At 38.0% G+C, this 12169-nt stretch overlaps 1 long non-coding RNA gene across 1 annotated transcript in view; it reads right to left on the bottom strand.

The window, feature by feature from the left end:
• Positions 1-1480: 1480 nt before the first annotated feature.
• LOC116495556 overlaps positions 1481-12169 on the bottom strand; it is a 62145-nt gene continuing 51456 nt past the window's right edge. The window contains exons 3-5 of the long non-coding RNA XR_004253954.1: positions 10163-10229; positions 2178-2236; positions 1481-1592 (exon numbers count right to left, since the gene is read on the bottom strand). This is a non-coding gene — a long non-coding RNA (uncharacterized LOC116495556). The remainder of the gene's footprint in view (positions 1593-2177; positions 2237-10162; positions 10230-12169) is intronic.

Here is a 12169-nt window from a genome sequence, read left to right as displayed (position 1 = left end):
AAATATAAAATTAACGAAGTCATTTACTCCTCTATGCAACTGATTTAACATTGTGTTACAGAAAACCTGGGCAAAAGGAGCAAGGTGAAACAGCTGAGAAGGTAGGCACATATTTCCATTTTGAATCGGTCACTGTTTTCTTTTGCTACGAGGACACCACTAGCATCCCGGTGACATACAGAATGGATGTACACAGCTCATCCCATGCTAACCAGGAACCTCGCCTACTCAAAGTTCTCCACGGCCTCCAGAGCACAGCCAAGGTTTCCACCAATTGCTGTGTGACCCTTGTTTTGTGACTTGGCTCACAAGACACGAGTCTGCCCAGCATTCAAACTGCTGAAAACACTGGCAAGCACCAGTTCTGCACAGCACTGCTCTTTAGGACACGGAAAGTCCCAGGATAACACCTTGGCTTCCCCCGCATTGGCTCACCACAGCCTGCTAGATGGAAAGGTAGCAAACACACACAGCAAGAGCAACATGCTTCTTCTTGTAAAGCAAACCCTTGGGTTTATGGTCTGTTGCTTGTTGTCTGTGGGTAAATAACCTGTCATCTTGTCTTTTTCTTTTTTGTTGATGGTGGTTTTGTTTTTTTTTTTTGTTTTGTTTTGTTTTTTTTAAAAAAGCATCTTTATCCTGCATTGCATACCTCTAACACAGCAGCTGAACACACAAGAAGTGCTTCACTGAACCTCTGGACCTGTTATACTGAGACAAACTCTCCTCAGAATTGTCTGCCTTAATTCTTTGTTTCCCTCTTGTTTACCTCTTTAACGTCTTTCACTCAACATCAAACATTGCTTGAAAAGCAAGAGCCAAACTTCTTTGCCTATATGCCTTAGAACTGAATATTCACCATTCTGGCTCAATTCTAATGATTGACATGATTATAGCTTCCAGCAATGAGTTCCCTACACAGCCTAATAGTCTGAAAAGAGCAGCAGCAAAATTGATGGAAGCCAGGAATGGAATAATGGAAGCTTGTTAGCTACTTAGACCCCCAGAGACCTTGAATTCCACAGTTTCTGGTTGGCATCGTGCATTGAATCATAGAAACATCCAGAGAGCACAAAACTGATGAAGTACACTGACTGCATCACACTTGACTTGCTCTGACTACTGAGCAGTTAAAACAGGGCAGAGTTTTGAGGATGTAGCAGATAAGCAAAGTATCTAAGGCCAAAATAATAAACTGTGAGATATAATAAGGCAGACAATTCAGTGATAGTGCTAAATCGTTGTACTTGGAGCAAGTAAACTCTGTTACTATACCACTCAGAGATGGCAGGAGAAAGGCTGTCTTATATCATAGTTTTTAACCACAGGCTGAAGACTAAATAGCCAAAGCCATGGTACATTTGCTTCTCAGTGCCCAGAAGGATAAATGCTGAAAACAATGATTTAAGCAAACAGGTACAAACCTAATAGAGGCAAACAGAGAGCCCCGTAATTTACTAATGGAGCGACTCACATGTGGGTGGCTGCTGCTGGAGAAGATGTGGCTGCACATTTGTATTGCTTTTTCAGGGGCTATACATACATGCTTTTCTTGAGACCAGTTGCATGCTGATCCAGACTCTGGCATGCAGCTTGGAAAAAGAAAAAAGAAAGCTCATTTTGGCAACAGGAGGCCTTCCTGAAAGCACAGTAACTGAACTCTGACACTGCTCAGCTTCTCTGAATCAACAGAGGCCATTCAACTCAGCATCTGCACAGCAAAGCTAATTACATTCAGTGTTTAAACTTTGGGGTAAAGGGTGAGATGAATTAGAAATCTGAGTTCTTAGCAAGCAGAATAGGAAAGCATTGGTAAGTTTCGAAAAACAAAACCAAAAACTTTCCAAGGATTTAGGTAAGAAAATATTCAGACATTTACTTGGGACTTTTAAATCTCCACCCAGCACACATGCATTCTTTCATGAGATTTTGAGACAAACACACTGCTGTCCTAACACCTCCAATATTTAAAGTTTACTTTGCTTTATGAATCAATTATTAAAACTTCTCTCTCGGTGAAGACACTTCCTTTTAACATTTCTAGCAGTATAAGTGAACTATTTTATAAAACAAGCAATATTTCCAATACAGCAGATTAGCAGAGATAGGTAAATCACCAAACCTCTGTGACAAGCAGGCTTATGAATAATGAAGTAGCTGATACACAGCCGCCTTACCACGAGCCTCTTAGTCAGATTGCCGGATTTCTCAGCACGACACAGGCAGGACTTTGTTTCTGTAGTATAAAAAGACTCTTAATTAAATCTTCATTCTTCAGCGTGACAAGATTTATCCTTCTCTATATGAGCTCAGATTATTACATTTAATGCTGAAAAATTATTTTTTTTTCCCTGCTTAAGTTCAGCATATTGCTGATGTTGTTTCCTTACGATTCTTTGTTGTTTCCAACTTCTTGAAAATAAAACACTAACCATTACTTAGGTAGAAATGAATTGCACTACACCAGCTTTCAGAGTAGTTACATGAACACGAACAGTCTTTAAAGATTTCCATTTTAACATATTTTTAGTATGCTGGAGCAATCTTCAACCAGAGTTATAACATTCCACGTAATTGCCCATGTCTTAATGACCTCAGGCTTTGAATACAATTGTTGGTCTTTGCACGCTGTCTGTCACTTTCAGTGCTTGGGTATTGACACTGCATCTCTTTTAGGTTCTTTGCAGCCCTCTAATGACTATGCCAATTAATAATGCATCATTCTCTCTCCTCTAGCTAATTTTAATTGCTGTAATTTATGTCCCTAGACAATTCTTGCGCTACAGATGTAATCTATAGTGCTGTGACTGGGTTCGAAGATCACACTCTCAAGGTCCCTCACAGATAAACAACACAATTCCAAGTTCATAGACATCATCTACAAGTGACATCAATTACTGTTCAAGGAAACAAGTCATGACATTACAGGTAACAAACAGCTCCTTTTTATGTTCTGGAGCAGAGTGGACTTCACCGTCAGGTCTCTGGCAATTAATTACAGCTTAACAGACAGAGCATTACTGAGATACTCAGACACTTGACAGGGGAAAAATCAACCTGAAATTAGCAGAGGCAGAGGTTTTGCAGTTCTTCAAGAGATAGAAGTCTATACAGCTACAGAGATATTCTCAGAAATCTAAGAATAATTTAATTTACCCTTTAAGTGGTATTCGGTTGTGGCATAAGCGCTCATAATTCCTTGCCTACAGCCTAAGACAATGCATGACGAACTTCAGTTTGTATTAAAACCTATTTGCAACATGCATTGGTACAAATTAAATCATGAAGAAAAAAATATGTATAACTAATTTCTAATCAACTATACCAACAGACCATAACTGAGGGTACGACTGTTAAGTGTTTGCCTGCACTAGATCACTTAGTTCATCCCCTTGCCTATATTATAGTTACTTCAAAAATCATATTCCAGTGTTTGTTTCACTTCCTACAGCTTACTGTGATCCCTCACTGTACTAGAATATTTTCTTAGTGAATCAAAACCTATTAAAAATATAATACAAATGTCAGTTTTGGCCATAATCACATTTACCCTTTTCTCAACATTAAAGATTCAAAACCAACAAAGTTAAAAATCCATGCAAAGAATGCCAAATGGCTAACTTGCTTGCTATCTCAATAGAAAGCTGTTTGCATTGGGTATAATTTATTTGGAGTTCAACAAAACATAATGCTACTGCAGATTACATGAAGACTGCTCAATCCCCCCTGGGTTCAGTGCTGTAACTGCATGGAACTAAGAACCAGGACCAAGTTTGGAATTTGTATTATTGATATGACTATACCTTGTAATGATTGCTCTCAAACATATCAATAATCACAACTATTATCTAACAAATATACACCCTACTGAACAATTAAATTGTACACTACAGTTGCTGATGCGGTTTCACTTGTACAAGTGTCACAGAATGTAATTTGCCAGTCATCTTCATTAACTGATCCTTTTCCTTTAATCACAGTATTGTTTGGTAATGTATGGGACTGCTAAACTGACAAAAAGAGAATGAAAAGCAGCACTTACAGAGGCTTGCAAAGCATCTATCATCATTCAACTTCCAAGTGCCTCCTAATGAATCTTTGAAATAGTACACATCTTTAACTAGTCTCCAGTGAATGATATCCTTATATGCTATCCCCAGAACTCATCTAAAATGCTCCATAAATTTGTCGGCATGGAGCCAACATCACATTTCTTTAACCTGCTTCCTCTCTCTCTGATCAGAACAGAGGCTCTGATTTCCTGTTGTTTCTAAAAGCCACAAAGGTGAAAGGGTGAGAGAAACAGGGGGTGGTGGAAAAGAATTTGGGGTCCTTTAACTACACCTACATACCTCCCTCTGGAACTTGGAAGTAAACTTTAAAGGCCTCAGTTGCTGATGCATCCTTTCTGTAAGCAAAAAAGCTAGTGAGGCTGCTGTCAAGACATGCTTCTGTGCTTCCAGACAGCTGTCACATGTAGAGGACAAAAAGTTGCTCGTGCAGCACTACACTCAAACCATATGCTACGGTAGGAACCTCAGGTCCCCATCACTCTTCTCACAGCCTGGTCTGCAGTAGTCTTCAAAAGCAAACAAAACAAAACAAACAAACCCCCTAAACCCCAAGCAGTAACAGAAAAGCCCTCCACCACAAAAAGCATATTTAACTGTAAATGATTACATCAGCGTTTAATTATTAATGGCTCCTGTTGAATGTCTGAGAAATTGCTGAAAGGAAGCTACTGCACTGTTGGTAGCTTGGATGAAATTGCAACAGCCACTGTTTTCTGAATGTTTAACTGAGCATCCCCAAAGCACTGCACACTGTAAAATGCAAACAGGGCAAGAGATATGCTTATGAAAAATATCTTGTAAAATGCTATAACTATGCAAAGTCACCTAGATAAATCAATCCCACAAATTCATAAGCTACTCAGAAAAGGTCTATCTTAATTGTGTTGTGCCTTCATTCCCCTTCTTTGAAATGGTGGTCATACTGATACTGATACCCAGTTTGAAGTTACTCTAATAGTAACGAAGTATTTAGATAGTACATTGATAGTCACCATAAAAGAACCAAAGCAGTTAATAATTCTTCATTCAGGTTCACTATTGTATAGCTCTTGATAAGCCAGACATCAGGGCAGTTAAAAAAAAAAAAAAAAAAAAAAAAAGGTAAAAAGGTACTGCAGTTACCTGCTGCAGTAAGCTCCATCTGTCCCACATGCTGAATGAGGGAAAACAAAGTAAACCTTTATGACTTGGTCACATACTGTGATAATAGACCTGCACAAGCGACCAAGGTAGACCACTTGCATGCTCAACTTTAGAAGCATAAAATTAACGACAAAAGGTGTGTCTAAGGACTTACATAAAGCAGAACCTCAGCTGTTAGAACAGTTCATTAACAGTCAGTCCAAATTCAAAATCGCAACTTAAAGACATTTGTATCTCTTCACTATCAATCAGCTGTCACTCCCCATGCTTTTCAGCTTATTTTCCAGGGACACAGATCTTTCCAGTGTATGCAGACCACATTGTGGCCTTTGAGGACCATATGCTCTGCTGTAACAGAGTCAACGAGCATACCTGAGTATAATGAAATTGAATCTGAGCATGCAAAAGCAGCATATTTCTCAATGAGTAACTCCTCCTAGCAAGATCATTGGCTGTAGAGAAGTCAAGGATTGAAGCCAAATACACTACACTGCTTCCCATTAAAACTCCCTGTAAAAAGGGAGATGAAGCCAGACTCCTACGGCAGTGGAGGAAGTAATCGCAATAAAGATATAGTTCCTCTGAAAGCCACACACAATAGCAAGGTCAGCAAAGTGGTGTCTCTGTGATTTAGAATTAAGCTTATAATAGCTTTCTCTCCAGTAGCTCACATGTGAGCAGCTAAGCAATTTTTTCTTCCTTTCTTGCTGCATCATACTAGGAGAAGTAGTATGTACGTAAACCAAAGAAAATGATTAACAACATTTCATATAAGCAAAACGCAAAAACAAACTAAACATCTGCCTAAGTCTTTGTTGCATTTCTTTAACTTCCAGAAGATTGAGCAGAACTTCTATGTTACTGCCAAAAGCCTGAGTTGTAGCAAAGCGAAATCCTACGTGCTCCAAATTCCTCAGACTGGAGCAGCTATAAAGGAATTTGCAGTCTCTACGACTAGCAGCTGCTGGTGTTGTAAATAATTTTATTTTAATTAGAGAACTTCTGCAGTGTTTCTCATTATCCATATTCTTAAGTACAAGCAGGCTCAGAGGCTGTGTATTTACTTCCTTGGCCTACAAGATAACAATTCAAGCTACCTAAAATACTCACAGTAAAACATACAAGTTTTGAGACAAAGTTAACTCATCTTTATTCAACTTCTTGCAGTGGAATATTTTTATTATTATTATTAAATAGAAGAGCAAGAGAGTTGCTCAATTTTTATGACAATATGACAGGGCTTGTTAGAAAATGAAAATGTACAAAAAACATAGACCCAAATCCAATCACCAAAACACCCTGCAACTGTTTACACTGACTACTAGATAAGAGATTGCATTTTGTACTGAAGCACCAGAACATGAGAATATGTATATGGGTTTTTTTTTTTTTTTTTTTTTTTTTTTTTTCAGAGCAATGCTTTTCAAAACTGCTTCATTAGGCATTCCAGAAATTCTCAGTGTCACTCAAAACATTGAAGCTATCACACTCTCATGACAGGTAATCTTATTAACTGCATCTTTACATTTCCAAGGATTAAACTGTCAATGACAGTTGACGATGCAATGAGTCTATACGGTACCAAGATGTATTCAGGTTCATACACAAACGTACAAAGTTTGATAATGGCCCATCACAGAACTGCCTGCAAGGTGAATCCTAAGTGAGGAAAGGGCAATGATTTGAAGCTGAAGAAACAAGTGAACATTAAGCTGGAATGAACCACTCCTACAAAGTGACTCCTACAGGACCCTCAAGGGCCAACCTTTAAAAAAAATCTGTACCTTGTGCCACTTGAGCTGCAGTATGTGACAATACCCATGCCAAGCATCCTGAGAACAATTAGCTGTCTGCACCACATCCTTCTGTGGGCACTTGAGTTATTCCCAGCAGCGCCCCAGATTTCATGTCTTTGAAAGAACTGCTGTGCTCCCTGGAGGTCACCTGGTCCAAGCCCTTGTTCAATGTTCTGCCAGCTTCTAAGTCACACTGGGCTGCTCAGGACTTTGAAACTCCTCAAAGATGGAACTTCCACAACCAGTCTGGGCAACCTGTTTTAATGTTTGATCAATTTGTCAAATGCGAGCTTTTAGTTGTTTGAGCAATTTGTTCTGAATCATCCATATCACTTCCAGAATTTGGGAAAGCAGGCAGACGCCAAAGCCCCACAAAAGACAGTGAGGACTAGTGTTCAGAATTGATTTCATGGGATTGAGGGATGTTCTCAGGCTACAAAAGGAGATTAAAGGAAGGCTACAAAGGAAGGAGAAAGAACATTGGAAGACATCTCCATCCTCATTTAGATATTCATGTTTTCACCTCTTACCAAGTTAAGTGGTTTGCTCTGAATTCAGGATGACATTAAGGAAAAGTCAAATCACTTTTTTAACATAAATAAACGCTCCCAAGTAATACTCAGGCACTCCCCATAAATGCAAAACAAATTTATCCTGAATAACTGAAGTCAGAATCTAGCAAATAGTTCATTACATTAACAGTCAGTGGCTTAAAGAAGAAAGTCTGTGTCATTGTCATTCCCAGACTCTTACCCCTGCATACAAATAAACTCCAATTTGAAACAGATTTGTCAGATGTTCATATACAACATTTATCAAATGTTCATTTTTCCTTGCTGTTGACTTTCAGGGAAAGAGCATCATATTCGTCAACCCATTAATATATCACACATTTTGTAATATATGAAAATATTTAAGTATTGCATGCATATGTCTGTTATTTAAGAATAAAACACAGAATATGTACTCTAATTTCAATGGGTATTTTTAAGTCTTTTGGGAACATCTTGACCATACTGGCCAAGCACGTATCTTTTGAGTTACTTTTGTAACATGAATTCATAAGAGTAACATACAAAGAAGTGTGGTTAGTATCTTGTCAAATAATTTTAGTGTCATTCTATTGCGAATTAAATGTATGAATATGAATATACAGTTTTTCATTCTATAGATGTGGCATGTAGCCATTTTTGCTAAATAAATTTTGCTATTTCATAAGAAATTGTTTTTGAATCAGATTCTTTATAAACTGACAGAGAAGACACTTGGCAATAATATGAGGACGCATTGCTAGCACCCCCCATTCAGTTGAGATAAAGCTGTAAAATTCTGAAACTGACACCGAACACAAGTAAACCGTTACCTTTTAAATCAAGTCACTTCTCAGTTACACCCTGAACTGAACACTGTATGAAACTTACTGTGCAAAAACTCCTCTGTACAAGGGATAAAGCCACATATAATGGCAACAATGGAAGAATACACTCTTACATTCCCCAAAGTACAAATTCCCTGATATTAGTAAGTGGCTACATTTCAATCTGAGTGTATTTTGTCATTTATTGACACATGCTAAGATGAAAGGAAACAACAAAAAAATAATCACTGGAATAATGTTGTGAGTACAGACAAAACTGTGGGTTCATTGGAAAGAAGGGAGGAAAAAAACAACAACATACCGATTAGTTCATTTAGTTGTTTGTTATTAAGAAAGCTTCCTTTCCCCCTTCTACAACAGCTTCCAATCCCTGCACACTTCCAGAAAGGAAGAAATGGCTGGTCCTATCTTCAGGCTAGCAGTGGTACAACTGCCAAGAGAGTTAGTTCCACCCACTGCTGGGCATTCATTTCCACCTCCTTATGTGCATGCACCCTGTACCGTATTTTTTAATATTGCTTTACATTGGAAAGTAGCAGACTCCTGTTAGACCTGTCATTACAAAGTATCAGGCTGGTGGAAAGAGAGGGCAAAGGCAGAAACAGAAAACACGCCAAACACTTTTAGGGTATTGAGAAAGAACTGGGAAGGGAAAATGCAAGACAGAATTTGAGCAGTACAGAATAGGGGGGTTATGAACAGTTTGTCTAAACAAAAATTTCAGAGGTAATTAGCAAAAAGAGCAGCACAGATGTTTGCTTCCCTGCTCCAATAAAAGGTAAATGAACTGATCATTAAATAGGGCATGCTTTAAAAATACCAATCCAGCCAAGAGCTCAGCTATAGTATAAATTACACCAATCTATCCTCTGTTTTTATTAGGAAGAACAGCATTTAGGGCCATTATACTGAAAAAAATGTTACTCACAATAGTCATTCGTGCAACATCTTTCTATGAGTCAGACATCTAACAGCAAGGCTAACTTTCAGAATGAGGTACACAGGAGTAAAAGCATCACTCCAGCACAAAGAGTGAAAATTAGGGAAGGAAAGCTGGACTATATTTCAGTTCCACGGCACTGGTTGTAGGTACTGCCAGACCCTCAGGGCCCTGGTTTCAGATTTGGTCCACAAGTCTTGAAAGAACATGTAAAACATTCACTATGCCACATACATAGGACAGATTTTCTTCAATGTAAGGGAAATATGACATGGTTAGGAGGTTGTAGCAGATTTTAAGATCTTAGAATGCTGGAACTACAAACCTGAGGGTTTCATACAGTTCAGGGAGTGTATTTTAGTACTACCTGCTTGAGAAGCCACAATATCAATGAACTATATTCAGAATTTTAAACCCCTCCTGCCTGTACCCTATCATCCATTGGCAGAAACTAATACATCTTAAGTTTCATGAAACCACACCAATTTACAACAATGCTTTTTTTTTTTTTTTGAGTCCTTTACAGAAAGTGCTGCTTTTCCAAAAGACCAGCTATCAAAATAAACAAACAACAAAGCAACAAATAAAAATACCTTGACATGTTTTCAAGTATCAGGAAATTACTTGCTTTCCATTACTTTACAAAAGAAACAAGAAAAAAAAAAAATTGCATACCAAAAGGAAACTAAGCTCTATTCCTCAGGCAAAACTTGTCATCAGTAAATAAACTTTGAACATATTTACAAATCTCTTCACAGAAGAGATGAATTGAGTGAATTAAGTGCTACAGAGACTAGGGAATTAATGTAGTAAAAGAGGGTTATATACTCACCAGGTCAGCAACTGGTCTTCTATAGGGGAACAGGGAGGTGAGTAATCAGGCTCTCCAGTATCAGCAGCTGTAAAATATTACCATGAACTAATTGGTAACTGATTCAGTAGGGTGCACAATTTTGCTTGTATTTACACATATAACTAGGAGTATCCACTCATTAAAAAAAAAACAAAACAAAACAAACAAAAAAAAAACACAAAACAAGATTACAAAAATCAGACTTCTCAGAATTCAACAACAAAAGGCGACTACCTTCATTTGAGGTTTCCTCCAAAGAGGCAACACAACAGTATTGGTATATCCCCCCTTCTATGGTACTGATTTATTCAGGCCATGAAAAATTGTAGCCATTAAGCCACTAAGAGCACTTTGTACACCTGCAGGAAGGGTTTCCATGCAACCATTAACTAGCTATGGTTAAATCCTGATGTGACAGACATGTTTGGACAAAGCACCAGGCAAAGATCAGAGCACCATTGCTAAAGAAACCACACCATTTTGCAAAATAATACATATTTCCTGTTAAGGAATAGTTTTTAGGAAAGGCTATTTTCCTAAACCTTTAACAACTCAGGAATTCTTTACTGCTTGAAAGCACCAACTTCCATTTCCCCCAAGCATACAGTACAAGCTAGTTCTGACACACTTTCTGCATCAAATCACCCCACTACTATTAAACCAGCACTGTTTGGCCACTGCTCACTTTCAAGGTCTTCTACCACAGATGTCAGGAATTCCGGAGAGAATCCAAATCTTGCTGGATTTGTTTTCACTAGTACAAGCTGAGCGACAAATGGCCTTCACCAGGACAGTCTGCAATCTCTCTTTTGGGCGCACGCAGGTTTGCAGGCTGTGACTCAGGCACATGCCAACAGCACACATCTTTAAATCAAGAAGTCTGTTCCCAGCACATTGTTTATTCCCAATGACTCTTGTATTAGAATCACCTGCAGACCTGGTATTGAGGTAGAGTTTTCAGTATCTACAGAAACAGACAAAACCACAGAGTTTCTGCTGATACCAGTTGAACTGCTGCATGCATAAACTTGAGGAAGGCAGAGCTAAACCCCACCAGGGCACTGCAGCATCAACACTGGCAGTGCAGCAAATAGATCTGCAAGCACACACACTGCAGTTGTAGAAAAATTAGGCTGAGAATTTGCTAAGTGCTGAAGACTCAAATCTGCAGACAGGAAAGCAGAGCTATAAGCAGTCAGCACAAAAGAAAAATCCTGGATCATTAAAAAACTGTTCAGAGAAGCAACTGTGATACCTTCTGTGCATCTGTTTGGGTTTAGCTTTTCAGTCTAAATCAAGTCACAATAAGAACAGGTCACTCATTTTAAGAGGAAGATTTAAACATTTCGAACGAGTGTTAAGAAAAGTTATAAATTTTACTATTCTGCTAGTGTTATTAGATTGCATGCTAGAAGCAACAGCTTAATGTCTGACAAAATATAAGCCTTCTGTCCCTTCAGGCAGTATAAAAATTGCCATCGTGTTAAGAAACCAAGTGTAATACAAAATTAGTTTACCATGATACAAATCCTGGCTATTCACTTATCTTGAAGCTTGCATCAAACTTAGAATTCTTTTGGTTAAAGTCCTAAAGTAGAACTTTTTTATTTAATTTGAGCATTTTTCATTTCATATGAGCATTCTTTCAAAAAAAAAAAAAAAAAAAAAAAAGGTAATTATACATGAATCACATTTTCACTCTGGTGTCTTTTACAGCAGACATGAAATTCAAGCAGATTTTTCTTCCTGAAGAATAGGTGTGACTCCAGACAGTCAACAGAATTATTTAACTACTTTCTCATAGGAAGCAATACCTTATAGTTGAATACATTATGCATTTAGTAGGGAGCATCGAGATGACTTTCAGAAAGAGCACTGAAAGCTTTTACCATGAACAATGGACATATTTCTGGACTTCATGGTCTTAAGGGTCTTTTCCAACCTAAATAATTATCTGATTTTCAGATACATATTGCATTACTTTAT

The sequence above is a fragment of the Aythya fuligula genome, chromosome 16 (assembly GCF_009819795.1).
Source record: "Aythya fuligula isolate bAytFul2 chromosome 16, bAytFul2.pri, whole genome shotgun sequence".
Lineage (NCBI taxonomy): Eukaryota > Metazoa > Chordata > Aves > Anseriformes > Anatidae > Aythya > Aythya fuligula.
The sequence above is the reverse complement of the archived record's forward strand: the minus strand, read 5'-3'. Positions and strand labels throughout refer to the sequence as shown.